Consider the following 16,138-nt stretch of genomic DNA (forward strand, 5'->3'; position numbering starts at 1 on the left):
GTGTTTAGGATAATTGGTTTTGCCATTCAGAAGGGCTAGTGGCGCGCTTGACCTCTAATTCGTTTGTTTGATTTATTTTTCATATCAATAAATATATATTGCAGCCAAAAACAAAACAAAAAACAAAAAATAAATTCATAAAGGACTTGCGGCATAGCTTAGTTTGTTGCATGTTTGTCATAATTATTTGTAAAACTCGTTATCATTATCAATAAAATTTTCACTTAAAAAAAACAAAACAAGGTAATTTTTTACTTTCAATACTAATATTTTATAGTTTTTTCCACAAGATAGTAGGGTTATATAGACTTATAACATTATAGGAAGTTAACAATTTGTTAAATTGTTATAGATATATAAACATAGTAGTATCAATTAATGGCTTAAATGCTTAAGTAGTTAACTTCATCAATCCATATTAAATTCTTAGTAGTCAACGCACTCTAGTTTTGTGGATTGAAATAAATGTATAATTTTGTTGATATTTATTGTTTAGACCTTCTAACAAAAAATAAAAAAAAATTGCATATTTTTTTTTGGGGAGGGTTGGGGTCTGCAAATAATCTTGCACCTTCTAGCTCCGTCCCTGCATGGAAAACCGCTTTGTCTCCTAACTATATTTATTTATCTTTAAAAAATGAGAATAAAAGTAAGAAGAGTAAACAAAAAAAAATTATGATAGACTCTCTTATTAAGAGTAGTTGTTGGGTCTTTGGCCAAAATGTTATGAGCCCATTTGAAATGGTTTTGGGGCTTTTGTCCCACGCGTTTGAGCCTTTCAGTTGGGAGGCGTAAGACTTTGGCCAACAATATGTATGGCCTCGATCTATTTCTTCCAATCAAGAATTTCGATCATACTATACTTGAAACAAACAAAAGTAATGATATGAATACACGATGTCACAACTAATCTTAATTAGCATCTCTAATGCAATTGTACTATGCTGCACTGGAGTTTAATACTTCTGTTGCATTGGATAACAAAACTGGAGATAGATGGGGAACATGCAACTCTTCTGAAACGCTCAGATCGTTTACCTGGGTGGACAAAAGTTTGTATGTTTCAGCATAGCAAAATATACATCTCATACTTGCCCTCAAATTTTAAAATGGGAGAGCTGCAAGTGAATGAATAGGAATACCTTCTTAACCAAATTTTGTAGGTCTCCAAAACTCAAAACAGAAATCTCTTCCCCCATCAAATTTCTGCAATTATCACAATGAATTTATACATGTTTTATTCTTCAGTAGATCGACATTGAGGCAATTAGATAAGCATTTCAAATAATATCACCTAATACTTTTGTGATACATGGAAGACCGCTTTGTCCCCTAACTACATTTATTTATCTCTAAAATATGATTAATATGATTCTTAAGCTCAAGAACTCGATTTCAATGCGTTGACAAAATTGCAATGTTGTCAATATAATCAATGTTTTTCAAAAAAAAGTTCATCAAAAACGAATTGCAACATTGCATTATTCCAACATATTTTTTTGATTTTTTTTTTTTTTAAAAAAATTTCACAACTCAATGATAATATAATCAACAAAAAAAAAAAAAATGAAGAGAATACTAATAAAAACATTCCAATAAACCAACATTTTTTTTTGTTTTGTAGGCATATTTTTTTGCCTTTTCCCTTTGCAAACTTTGTTTATTTTGAGTCAATTAAAAGGCAAATGGGTAAAATTGAGTTTACAAAACAAATACAAACCAACATTAACATTAGGGTTTTTAAATCTTATTTATTCATTCTGAATTTTAAACTAAAAAAAAACAAAACAAAACAAAAAACTATATACCATGACACATTAATTTCACTTTTAAAACTTATGTATGAAATGGTTTTTTACAACCACTAGAATCAATTTGTAGTCAAGCGCTTTGACCTCTCCTCATTTTTCCCCTGATTTATTTTTTTATCCTAAATATATATCCCCAAACCGCAAAACAAAAAACAAAAAATAAATTGCTTGCTCCATAGCTTAGGGGTGTTGCATCTTGGATAATTATTTATTAACCTCTTATCATTTTTTCCATAAAATTTCCATGCTAATATTTTAAAACAAAAACGATCCAATTTTTTTTTCGATTCAAAATATATTTTTATAATTTTTTATTTAAATAGTAGTATCGGTTATATAAACTTAAATTTCATTATACTTGGTAAAATTTTTAAAAATCTTATACTTTCAATTATTTTTGGAATATCATATTTATATATTCAAAAAAAATAGAAGAGTAAAATTATGTCCACAACACCAATGTATTAAAGTAGTTAACAATATCAATCCATATTAAATTCTTTTTGTTTTGTCCTAGCGTAAAACCTATTTTTATTCAAACAAAATAAATAAAAAAAAAGAAAAAGAACATTTTCACAACTAGGGGGTAAACTATATTTATTTATCAAGCAAAATAAGAGTATTCCAAGAGTAAGCATGAAATGTTTGATCCTCTTTTTTTAATGTTTCAAATTTATTTCGCGTTTGAAATGGTTTTGCATAAATAATGGATTATGATCTTAAGCTAAATTTTTACATAATATATCTATCTATTTCGATCTATACTATTTGGCTTTTGGAATGATAGATGCATGGCACATGCATTTTGTCATTGTTTTCAAACTTTTTTTCATTTTTTTTCATATCATTTTGTTATGGCCAGGGCGGGTAATGGACAAAAGTTTGTATGTTTTGGGGAAATTTAGAAATATACATTTTTTTTTTTGGAACTAAAAACTTTAAAATGAATGAAGGTGAATCTAATCAAGTGGATATTTCTTAACCAGATTTATATTTTCAAATAAATTGGAAATAATTCCCCATCAAATTTCTGGAATTTTGTTTCATCGGATCGAATTTTACAATTATATCAAATCCAGTAGATCCAATTTTTTTCGATTTTTAAGAAATTCAAAATCGGAAAATCTAATACATTTGTGATACATGGAAGACCGCTTTGTCCCCTAACTTCATTTATTTATCTCTAAAAATCGGAAATTCGGCAAAAAAAGACACCCCTAGCTTTCCATGCGTTGACACTTTGCAATGTTGTCATATATAGCTGCATGTTTCAAATGTGTTCATCATGACGACTTGCACATGTTCATTACTTCTTATCTACATGATTTTATTTTTGTTTGACTCATTCAACTACAATAAGAGCAAAATGAAGAGAAGAAAACATTACCGACGGTTGTTTCGCAAGGCATATAATTCTTGCCTGCTTCCCTTTGCAAACTTTGTAATTGCTGCAATTACAAGGCACAAAATTGAGTTTACAAAAATACAAACCAACATTAACATTAGGGTTTTTAAATCTTATGGATTCATGATGAATTTTAAGGAAATGATCCGTTACACTAGGTCTCTTCTTTGCTACCCGGCATATGACCCACTTGCCACATATAACTCCACGTGTCATGAATACGTCCTATACAACTTATCACACCTAAACCTTGCCTAATTACGAAGAAAGAGATGTAATACCGTTTCAGCCAGCTTAGCAGCTTCCTCCATTATGATTCTTGAAACTATAGTAGACTGTTATTCCTGAAGAGAAGCATACATAGTCTGGACAATGTCTAGTAGAAAACCATCACTCCCATTCTTGGCTATAAAGGAAACTGAGACAGGACAATTATCATGAAATCCTAGTGGAACAGAAACCTGCAATGAGATCATTTTGTGAAAGAATGTGAATTATATTGGTGTGACAGTAGAGATTAAGGAAACCTAAAATATTTGTGATTAAGTAAAGCTATACGGTACGTTTAGAATAATAAGAAGGTTTATTAAGTATACCTGACAACAACCAGACATGCCAGCAATACTCAACAAACTAAAATTACGTCTTTGACAGGAATCCGATAAAACCTCATTTAAACCATGTTGTGGAGGAGGATGTTTGACTGTAGGAATTACAAGAATCCCATCATCCTGCAAAAGCAAATATCAATGAGATTTCAGGCATGAGGACGATGGGAAGTACAGGCTAACAAATAGTAAACATCACTGAATTTGATCAGGACATATTTCAGTTGAAGGCATAAGCACTGGAGACGAGCCTGTGTAAGCCTAGACGCTGCTCAAGCCGGCCTATAGTGCCCTTGGGAGCGAGCTTGTGCCTACATAGGACAAATCACAATACGTGTACTATCAAATCAATTGTAAGGATGCTGATGGTTATATATAAGCAACCATGTGGGAGACTCTAATGCTGATGGAACTACCGTTTGCGAACAGTTGCGGAGTACTCCCTAGTTGCTTTACATAAGTAATGACTGAATACTAATCAAATGAGTGTCGACAGAGGGGAGCCCCTCTTGAATATCAGCAGTTTCTTCAGATATAATAAAAACAAAAAGAAAACACCACATTACATCACTATCGTATGCAATATGACCATCAAGAAATTCAAGTCCAAAGGTGAATCCAAAATAGGAAAAGAAAACTAGTGTTTTTTTATTCCAACACCCTCTCCCGCCCCCGAATTCCAAAAGTGTGTGCCTATAAGATGAATTAGGGTTTTATTTTTCGGTTGATATGATATCCCCACCGTGGCACCATGGAATCTCCAACGAAAAAACTTGGCTCACTTGAAAAGGTCTAGTCATATCAAAAGAGTTGTAGAGATGTGCATCGTACAAATTCGAACATAACTTCTGGTGAGGCTATAAATGTGCCTACAAGTTGTCATATGCTTTGTAAACTAGAAAAGAATAGTCAACAAAGGCTTAGGGTTGAATATTGAATCAGGTAAACAATGTGAAAGTTCAAAGAGGGACAGTTATTTGTACAATCTATAAGCGACATGTAGGTAAAAAGAATTATTTGAGATTTGTTGATTCAAGAATAAGGTACGATACTGATCAAATCAGTACATCAAAAACAATCATTGTGCAACAAACTCAAAATTTCATACTACACTTTAACAGGCATGTTTCATTCCTTATTAACAGGCACTTCTGAAAATCATCATCTGTATAATTCACTGCCTCAAACAGTTCTGCTAATGTAGAAGTACACAAGACAGATTTTGTAGACTGGATCCAGGCTCCATGTATACTTTTAAACTCATTCCTGAGTCAGGAAAAAAACAATATTCATTGCATAAAACATTTAGCATTTCTTTCCAGAAGCAACTTGCAGTGGAATTATGAATGTTAGAGTTATTTGTGATCCCCCACGACCCGAATTTTTTGTAGGTTTTCCATAGTGTAAACAGATTATTTCCCTATATAAGAAGTGTGAGAGAAGGCCGAAACTAACTAAGCCGAACTCTCTTTTCTCTCTCCTTTCTCTCTCAACTTTCTTCTTCATTAGCGATAATATAAGTTTATAATTAAAAGTGAGAATTTAGATATTTACACCAAAAGAGAAAGTAGACCAAGCCTCACCAAAAGTAATTGTTAAAATTATGAAAACAGGAAAGGAGGAATCAAATAAGCAGGAACAACAAGTACCCCCCGTAACAATGACATAGGTATGTGTGTAAGTATCCGACAGGGGTACAAGATGTTGGACATGGAGCATTCAGCAACTGAGATGTGGTTATGCAATAGCAATAATAATAATTTCCAATTTTCTTCTTTGAATAATAAGCTCTGAAATGATATAAAAAAGGCTGAAATAGTTTCTAATTTTCGTTGAAATGATTTTTTAAGGGGTTTTTAACAGTTTTCTTTAATTGGCTAAACTGGTGAAAACATGTTTTATTTGAGCAATTAACACTGAGACTAGGGCAGACTTCTTCAGGATTCAGGTCTTAACCGTACCTTACAGTATGGCACGGTATGGAAAGCGATAAATCTAGGCTTTAAGGATGATATCTGCAGTCCAAGCATTGAGGTAGTGTCGAAAACTTGTGCTGAGAGCCTGAGACCCTCCTGACAATGGCTGATTACTTTGTAACTTGGTGTTTCATCATATTCAATTATTCATATGAAATCATGCATTGGTACCGCAAGCTAAGTCCTCAATCACTCATTCATATCTCCTATGTCATGATGAGGGAACAGACATTGTTCTTCTCTTTCGGTTGGGGATTGAAATGTGACTAGTTGTAAGACGCAGTAGACTTCGAACGGAAATTAATACACTAAAGAGCACACCAGTCAACAGCAATGCTGATCCCTAATAAATTATCAAAGACAACAAATGCATAATAGAATAGATAGCAGTTAGCAGTGTCACCTTTGAAGAAACAGCATAGCATTCACAAGGACCACTATTGAGGAACTTTTGAGGTTGCTGCTACTGTTGCTGTTGTGAAACTGCTTCAGACTTGGAACTTCGGAATCCAGAAAAGATTCAAGGTTTTTATGCTCCAAAACTTGCCCTGAGGTTGACGTTTACAGAAAAGACGGAGAAACAAATGTATTATCAACTACCCCAAATACAGTCTAATAAGCACTTTAGCTAGTGAAAATCCAATGACGAGACACACTTCCAAAGATTTCCTCAGCTAACTTAATCACCACCTCAGCAACCCTCCTCACAGGAATACATGATAATTGAAAACAGTCGTCGGCAACTATAATATGCCTAGGTGCACGACGATTTTCTTCTGGAATCCGAAGCAAAACATGGCCAACTTGTCGCTGTATACTAGGATCCTTAGCAAACCATCCTGCAAAAAAAATTCAACATGAAAGTGATAACTTTCTGAACAATGCTCGTTGAAAGTGTGAACACAAGTTATACAATGGAAATTAAGGGCTCCAGTCAACAGATGAACATTTCTAAATAAAACTCCCAAAACACAAGGTACCTAATGGTAATCAACTCAACAAATTGGGAGATAGTCAGAACGATTATTACACTTCAGAATGACATTTTTTTTTCTTTACTTTTCTTTTCTTCCAACATCAATAATAGCAAGAAACTATATACTTTCATATCGTGAGATGCAAAGCCCAACCTAGATAATGTAACCTCATTAGTGATCAAAATCTCACTGTTAGACATGTCTTTAGTGACAATGGCATGCCGGGTTTTTTTTTAAGAACACTTTATTGTTTGTTGGATCCATCAGTCAAATAAAATGGATCATTCCTCGATCTGGGAATAGCCAATCAAGGAATTTCATTATACCCTCGTCAGGGGCCTCGTAGGGAAAACAAGAACAGGTAAGGAAAGAAATAACTCAACTTTGCTGTTTTTTCTTCTTTTTTTCTTTTTCTGACCAAAAGTGTATGTTGTTCTAATCATGCAAAATTGTTATATTTTACCAGGTGCCAGGAGGCTTAGTTGGTAGAGTGTGTCCGAGTTTTTAAGCCACAGCCATGGGTTTAACAACTGTCATCAGGAAAAGAATATGACTGCCAATAAACTCATGAATTGTTACTTCTATACAAAGTATATGGAGATTTGGACAATGTAAAATCTGAAGAAAAAAAGAGTCTAGCTTAGGCATGAAAATGTGAAAGAAACCTATACACACATACCGACAGCATCAAGACTAGGTGAAACAGGAATAATCCCAATTTTAAAAAGAGCTTCATGTGATGTTCATAATCCTAATATACCACAGAAGGCAGCAGGTACCCTCACACCACCAGTAGTATCAATACCTGTCATTTACTCTGAATAAGGAAAATGCACGTCCGTCCATCCAGAAAAATATATATCAAAATATAAGGAGAGAACCATCAATGTACTCAAGACGTTTCAGATTACTTTATGTATTACTAAAGGTGAAATGTGCAAAACGCTGCCTTCATCTACAGTGAGAACCCACCCTTGAAAAAAGTAACCTCGTAAATATGTGAAGTGTCATATTTGCAGTGTAAGCTTGTAAACTGCACGGAAATCAACTGAAAAGCTGATAACATGCAATAACAATGTGCCACCTGGCATCCACTGTACTTACAGATAGGATTAAACACAAGTTACGGTGTCCACTGTCCAACAAGGTACGTAGTTCCATAAAAGAAACACAAAACAAGGTAGGTAGCTAGCTAGTGTCAAACCAATCCCATTAAGTTGTCTTTGGTTGTTCTGTCCCGAAGACCTCCATATGAACACAATGTCTAACAAAGAAAATTCTAAGATCATGGAGTGGTACAAATGGCTAAACGACATTACCTCTTCTATAAACCTAAGTTCTGCATATTTGTCAAGTATTGTTTGCTGATATACTAAAAAGTTCATATAGCCAACTTCACATAATCAAGGCAAGCAAAAAGATAAAGCAATCAATGATATGAAAGAATACTATTCTCCTGCATCCAAAATTAAAATTAACAAAAGAATATTTCTGAGCACAAAATCGTATGCCCTATTCAATACCGTGTTGAGCTAAAGATCCGTTATAAAAGTGTACTTTGACAGATCGAGATCATAAAATGATAGAATAGAATAACAAAAGAGGTCACCTAAAGAAAAGTCAGACCAGCAACAACAGCTACGGCAGATCCACTGGAAGATCCTCCTGATAACAGTGTAGGAGCTGCAGGGTTGGTTGGGATACCATAATGCGTGTTTACTCCATTGATACTGAAACCAAAGAAAGCAGATGACTATAAATCCAAATCACACGATGCGTACTACATTTTGTCTACCCAAGACAAAGGGATACAATCTGCTTCACAGACAAATTTAGCAAGGACACAAACAAAGTAATTTTTGACACATAAAATGGCTATATGTATGATCCGAAAAGAAAACACATAAATATCTTTTAACTTTCAATGTGTCCTAAGAGATTTAAGGGCTGACCTAAGAGCCATTTCATCCACAACAGTTTTCCCTGTGCAAGTGGCACCTCCTTACATGACAGCAGAAACCACAACAGCTGTTTCAGATGCAGCCAAATGTGTATTTTCCCAGTCTCGATTGCCAAACCTAGTCTTGTACCCCTTGATATCAAATCTGTTGAGCAATAAAAGAAATCAAAACTCTGTAAGTTTATCCACTGAAATGTAAACATTAGGTACTAAAGGACCAATTAACTTGTAAATATTATGACATGGAAATGAAACTTTGAAACACATCAAAAAGCAATTGGCAGTTCTTCTTTCTCTAGCTCAGACCTTTTAGCTTGGTACTATTATTTCTAATAGTTCTTTTAACAAACCGCAGTAATGCTTGATCATTGGAACCATCAGTTGTTCAAAGAACTCAAGGTACTCATTAACATAAATTACTAGACGGAAATTCATTCCAAAAAAAAAAAAACCCAATGCACACGTACAAAACTAAAGCTTGGCAATCAAGTTTCTTATAAATACTTGCTTTTTTTTGTAGTAGTTAGTTTATCAATCTTCTTTGACATGGGTAAAAATCAGTCTCAAACGCTTCATAGGAATCAGTGGAGATCAGTAGATTCTTGCTTGGTTTGTTGGTGAAATAAATATAACAATGCATACCAACCACACCCGCCCCAAAGCACATCAACTTCGCCGTAAGAGAATCATTCCCTCCTTCACTTTCTTCCATCAAATCCATCACGGAACCTATATTCCTATTTCCTAAAGCCATCATAATCTTCACCGGATACGAGTCGATAGAGAAAATAAGGATACCTAAGAAAGGAGGATGAGTTATCGACGCTTAGGAATTTTAATGGGCTGAAATGGGTGTGGGCTATTTTCTTGTTTAGTCGGACGTCCAGTAAAGGCCCATTAATATTGTTGGGATGCCCGGCCCATAATAAACTGGCCCAGCTGCAAGTAAACCAGCAGCCTTAGTTTGACCTTCAACTCAAAGAATGAATGTTTAAGCTGTCATAACCATGTCCATAGTCAATTGGCCGGGACAAGCCCGAAACCTGATTGAATCCAAACTGATAAAATAAGGACTTAGATTTTAAATTTAGCCCGATAAGATTATTGGGCCAAGTCTGGACATACTTATGTCCGATCTGATAATAGTCCGGCCCGAAATCTATAGTAGTTTTGTGTGTTTTATAGTTAGTATTATTAATATACTAGGTATTGCCCGTGCCTACACCACGGATATTGTTAATGTTGCTTTTCATAGAATTATATCAATCGTTAACGGGAAAAAAAAAAAATTATATCAATCAAATATTTTTTATCTAAGTCATATTCGCGCACTATGACAATCAAACTATACATGTGATCGAGTCCTTAAACATACTCATTCATTCGCGGAAAAAACATAGATGTTTTTAATAGTAAGTACGACACATCTTCGCATGTTTACAAATTATAATACTATGATATAACAATGTTGTAACTTTATTAGAAATAATATGAAGTTGTCTACAAAAGAGAATACAGTTAAAGCATTAGTGATATGGAACATGCGACATAGTATGCTTAGAAGAGAAAGACATAACACACGAAATCTAATCACAATCATATGATTGATTGAAAATAGGAGAACGAAGATGTTGCAATTAAGGTTATACATATGGCAATAGTTCTCTTTTACATTACAATGTCAATAAATAAATAAACAATTCACCAAGAGAAAAAATAAATAAATAAACTACAAAGTCGGAGAATTTTATCTATCTCATACATATTTTGATGGGGATACATTCATTTCCCTCTCTCTTACTTCTTCATATATACTAATAAACTTAGTCACTGCCTTCTCTATCTTTTCGCTTAATTCCATGTAACCATGTGTTTGAACAAACAGAGGCCATTTCGCAATCACCCACTTTCCACAATAATTTTATCACTTAATAATAATAAGTTTTTCGCTCTATAACAACTCTACACTGCCGGTGGCCAACTTATCATGCATTAGTACACCTACAATTATCATTGACAAAGTAATGTGGACGTCTTGGGGATTCATTGCATGCAAGAGTAGTTTCGGAAACATAAATTGATTGCCAACCGATGGTCAACCAAATTACAATGAAATGTATTTAATGCATATTTGTCATACTTACTATGTTGGTTAGCATCCTCATTCGACACTTTCCTGCGATAGTTTGCATTTTCACCCAATGATTCAACTATTTTATCTTGTGCCTGTCTCCAACAAAATTTGTCGGTACATGACTTAAACCATTTCCTTCATGTCCTTCTCGCCCTTCGGCTCCATGTCTATGATACTTGCTACTTCCACGTCAATTTTCGGTACGTCTAAACTACAAAAATAAAATGGCAATAAAATCAAGAACAATAATCATATGCAAATCATCAAAGGTGAATGTAGGCACGTACAGGGAAAATAGGTAGCAATAAATTTAACATGATTATTTTGAATTATCAATGTGAAACCTATATCCAATCCCTTCACATTGTTGTCAGATAAGAACAAATTTTAGGCTAAGATTTGTAAATTGAAAACACCAGTGTATATATTCAAATTAATCATGCTCTAATTGCGACTTCTAAAGCCAAATAGGGTATTGATATCTCTTGATTCATAGTTCCCAAAAAGTAGCTACAAAATTTTTACATATTCAATCCCTTCGATAGTTTTATTCCCGGCCGTTCTCTAAACACAACACTGTTTCCAAACTTAATACATGGTTTTGTAGTCCAGGGTCAATGCTCATTACAATAATGCATGCATATGTACATATAAATGACATTATAAAATTCCTACGAATCATATTGATTATAATATTACTATGTTATGCCAAGGACAACACCCGATTTATGTATGGTCAGTTCTACTCTAACATCTTCATATGTTTTTTTGTTTTAGACTAAATAATACTTGAAACAAAAATTATGCATACAATCGACAGTAGCAAGGGATGTTAGTTTAACTCATATCATAGTCACTTTACTTGCATAAAATCAAATACCGCAGAGTTTAACTATAAGCTTACTTGTAAGTCCGCCTAAACTATCTTCCCTAAATGCCAAATTAAAAGTGGATACACCAACCTTATATCGACTTCTAGGAATACACATTGGTTGAAGGGCAGTGCCACCAATTCTCCTCTTGTTGATGGACTTAATTACTCGTTTGTATTCATAGCACCCACTATTATCTTGCACCACGTCAAATGACATATTGTCGGTCCTTTCCATAATAGGTCCAAGCTCTTATATATTTACATGTTGAATCCATAGTCCATGCACTATACTGCCATGAACCAATTAAACTAAAAATGTTATAAAAAAAATATAAAAATAAACACATATTAAGATACTAACGAATTAAAGAGAGATAGAGAGCGACTGGGAGAACCGGATCTACTTTGTGGTGATGTGCTATATAGAAACATTAACTTCGAAGAGCAAACATGCTCGTGTGAATGTTGCTTCACCATAGGTTGCAAGGTGCAATATTTTAAAAGTGGAGAAAGAAAACACAATGTGTGGTGAAATAATCATTAAACATATACCACAAAATATTTTTCATGAGAGTAGATGATATTTTGTTAAACATTGTACACCATAAAGGTTTATTGCAAAAATTAACTATATATAAATAGTAACTAATTATTTTCCTAGTCAACATAATCAACAAACTTGTGTATACAAGAATATAATAGATAATAACACAATCAAATTGGATAAAATAGTAGTAGGACTTACCAATTTGATTCAAGAATCAAGAGTGTCAACATAGAACGAGATTGAGATATTTTCTTGCGCTCAACATGAAGTTTGCACTGCTAAGAGCATCCTATTGATCGACCTAAAGCTTGGTTCAACACTATAATATGGATATAGTAAAACAACTTCTTCAATTGGACATGCAAAGGCAACTCACCAAACTTGTTGGCAAAATTTAGTTGAGCTTTTACTCTAGCTTATCTCCAAACTAACACCTAAAAATGCAAGAAACGAAGAAAAAAAAATGATAAAAAAGGTAATTAACTAAAACATAAATAAGTGTAGAATCGAAACGTTGACGTTTAAAACAGGGATAAGAGCAGAAAAATCGTAATAAAAAGATAGGGATAAGAGCCAAAAATGAAGTGTGGACTAATACCATAATACTAAGCTTACCAGAGAATGGTGAGAGTGACTGACCAAGCGAGGAGTAGGGAGCCTGGTCACCTGAGAGACCGAATGAGACGATTAAACGTAAACTATTCTTTCTGCTAAATCCTTTTATGCACTTAATTATGACCCTTTGCATTAATTAGCACATTAAAAATTACATTAAAATTACTCAAAGATGTTTCAAACTGATCCTGAATGCACACCTGCCCCCATCAAACTCAAATCCCTATGAAATCCCGACCACCCTTTGTCTTTTCCCTTGTGTATACCTATTTAGTAATATTTATAAATTACAAAGGAATCTTACGAAAATCATAATTTCATATGAAGTCACCAGATATTGGTTGCGGGGTTCTAAAGAACTTCAGACTTTAGTGTACCTTGGAACCGAAACACATTTTAAAGAGAATTATAAACCTAAAAACCAAACCCCGAATACAAAAATCTCTCAAAATCTTTTTCTAGGAATGAAAAAGAAAAATGTTGGAATGCAGAGAAAGAAAGATACATGATTAGTCTTCAAGCTTCATGTTAGAGGTATCAGAGAATTTGCTAGGCAAAGTCTGACCAAGATTGTGAGAGGAAGAATGGAACGATTCCAAATAATCCAATTTCCCTTACGACCCATAATTTCCCTAGTTTCACAATTAATTAGATAAAGTAACGCTATATTACACGTTTTATTACCCTATATTACATAAATCCAATTTATAAGCTACGGCTGGAATAACGATTTTGCTTAGTAAAAAAAATATCATTATGGTGAAGGTAATAAAATAAGATTACTTTTATAAAACAACCAAAATTAAGGTTAGAGATGACACAAAATGTGATGAAGCAACCAAAAGTTAAAAAAAAAAAAAAAAAACTAAGAAAATATGTGGGTTCAAGCAAGCATGTGTCATTATTTTTGTAGGTACCTCAAACAGATGCAATGGACGACGACACAATTGGCCCTTGATGTGCAACAACCCATAAAACTGGAAAAAAAAAAAACAAAAAAAAAAAAAAAAAAACAACTATCGTCAATTTAAATGCACTCAAATATAAAAGTAACAAAAATTCAGCTACTATATCAAATTTATATAAGTAAAAAATAATTGTAAAAAAAGGGCGTATATGTTCACGACAATTAAAAAGAAGGCGCAATACATCAAAATAGAATAACTGTAACAATTCTCAAATACATAGTAGACCACATTCAAGTATCTCATAAAAAATTTGGAATTGTAGAGTTGCAAGGAGCATACCCTGATTTGATGCAGAGATGGTAGGTGCAACCGGGAAAAAAGAAAAAAAAAATGCAGGAACTGTCGAGACAAAAAATGACCATATATGAGTCCAAATATAATGGTTAAATTCTCAATAAAATTGCCAATTTTTTATGAAACAATATATTACCAATCAGTCTAGTTATCTCATGTTCTAAATTTTACCATGTTTAACTTTGTAATACCATTAAAAATTTCCAGTCCCCAGTATTACTATCATCCATACATTCATACAAAAAGAAATGGAAATAAATAAAGTAAAATGTGTTCAATACCTGGTAAGATTGTTCTAAGAAAACCATGTTGTGCTTGTAGCTGAAACTTTGCTAATAAATCCAGGAAATCGACACCAGGGAGAAAGGAGGAGGTGAATAAGAAGAAAAGGTGAAACGACGACTGAAAGGAAGTAAACATTTTGCAATGCTCTGGTGATGAATAGGAGCAAGTTGGTAATACACCAATTGATGGGAAATAAACACCGCCATATGAGGAATAATATGAGAAGAATCTCATGAGATTTATTAAAGTTGAGTCAAGGAGTTACTAAGAAATTTATTGATGGAGATAGATAATTTGTACTACAACTGATTTTTGGAGAAGAAGCTAGATGAGAAAACGTACTAACCATTGGACGCCCACGTCTTAAGCCCAACTCATTAATATAGGACCAATTATTATAAATTAAAACAACAGTTATTAGCTTAAATGCTTAATCACTATTAAACTAAATGACATTTATTTATTTAACTCCACTTTTGAAGCCCAACTCATGGAAGGGAGTAACCTTTGATGCCAATTTACCTTAATTAATTTTTGTATTAAAGATGATTAAATTTGCCTTAACCCAAATGGAAACGTTTTATTGATTAATTTTTGCATTAAAGATAATTGATTTAATTTTACACTAACCCAAATGAAAACGTTTAAAAATGATTAAATTTGCCTTAACCCAAATGGAAACATTTTATTAATTAATTTTTGCATTAAAGATAATTGATTTAATTTTGCACTAACACAAATGGAAACGTTGAAATATGATTAAATTTGCTTTAACCAAAATGAAAACGTTTTATTGATTAATGTTTGCATTAAAGATAATTGATTTAATTTTGCACTAACCTAAATGGGAACGTTTAAATATGATTAAATTTGCATTAACCCAAATGGAAACGTTTTATTGATTAATTTTTGCATTAAAGATAATTGATTTAATTTTGCACTAACCCAAATGGAAACGTTTAAAGATGATTAAATTTGCATTAATCCAAATGGAAACGTTTTATTGATTAATTTTTGCATTAAAGACAATTGATTTAATTTTACATTAACCCAAATGGAAACGTTTAAAGATGATTAAATTTGCATTAACCCAAATGAAAACGTTTTATTGATTAATTTTTGCATTATAGATTATTGATTTAATTTTGCATTAAAGGTTGAGAAGAGATCAATGCAAATCCCCACGCACATCTAACTCAGATCCCCACGAAATCCTGACCACCCTTTGTCTATCAATTTTGTTTTATTATAATAAATTAATTATATTTACTTAAAGTTGACATAGAAAATTGGAAACCACATTGGTTGGTATTGTGTTCCCTACACTGGGGATGTAGGTTTGACTCTTGCCACTTACAAATTTGATTAACTTTTATAAAAAAAGACCAATTTCCATGTATTGCTAATGGACCTAGGCCTGGCCCGAATCCGAACTTGCCCAATAGGACCTAGGTTGGACTTGGACTCGAAATATCAAAATATGATTTGGGCTGTGCCTGGACCTAGGTGTACCCTGTTCAAGTCTGGCCTGTTGACAACCCTAGTGACCCATGTCACTGAACCTGTACCATTTGTAAGTGCAACAATGAGTAAGCGGCCTAATTTCGATTTAGTGCATGTATTTTCTATGTTAATTTCGATTTAGTGCATGTATTTTCTATGTACAACTAACTTTGTGTAAATG

The 16,138-nt window shown here is 33.2% G+C and overlaps 1 pseudogene across 1 annotated transcript; it reads right to left on the reverse strand.

Moving 5' to 3' along the window:
• Positions 1-676: 676 nt before the first annotated feature.
• LOC147479110 (outer envelope protein 64, chloroplastic-like) lies at positions 677-8,374 on the reverse strand (annotated as a pseudogene). Its single transcript, XR_015204668.1, has 7 exons — positions 7,457-8,374; positions 6,457-6,639; positions 6,204-6,348; positions 3,813-5,090; positions 3,498-3,677; positions 3,199-3,259; positions 677-1,038 (listed from the first exon to the last, which is right to left on the reverse strand). The product of XR_015204668.1 is annotated as an outer envelope protein 64, chloroplastic-like (transcript).
• Between the last annotated feature and the right edge of the window lie 7,764 nt (positions 8,375-16,138).

The sequence above is a fragment of the Coptis chinensis genome, chromosome 8 (assembly GCF_015680905.1).
Source record: "Coptis chinensis isolate HL-2020 chromosome 8, ASM1568090v1, whole genome shotgun sequence".
NCBI lineage: Eukaryota > Viridiplantae > Streptophyta > Magnoliopsida > Ranunculales > Ranunculaceae > Coptis > Coptis chinensis.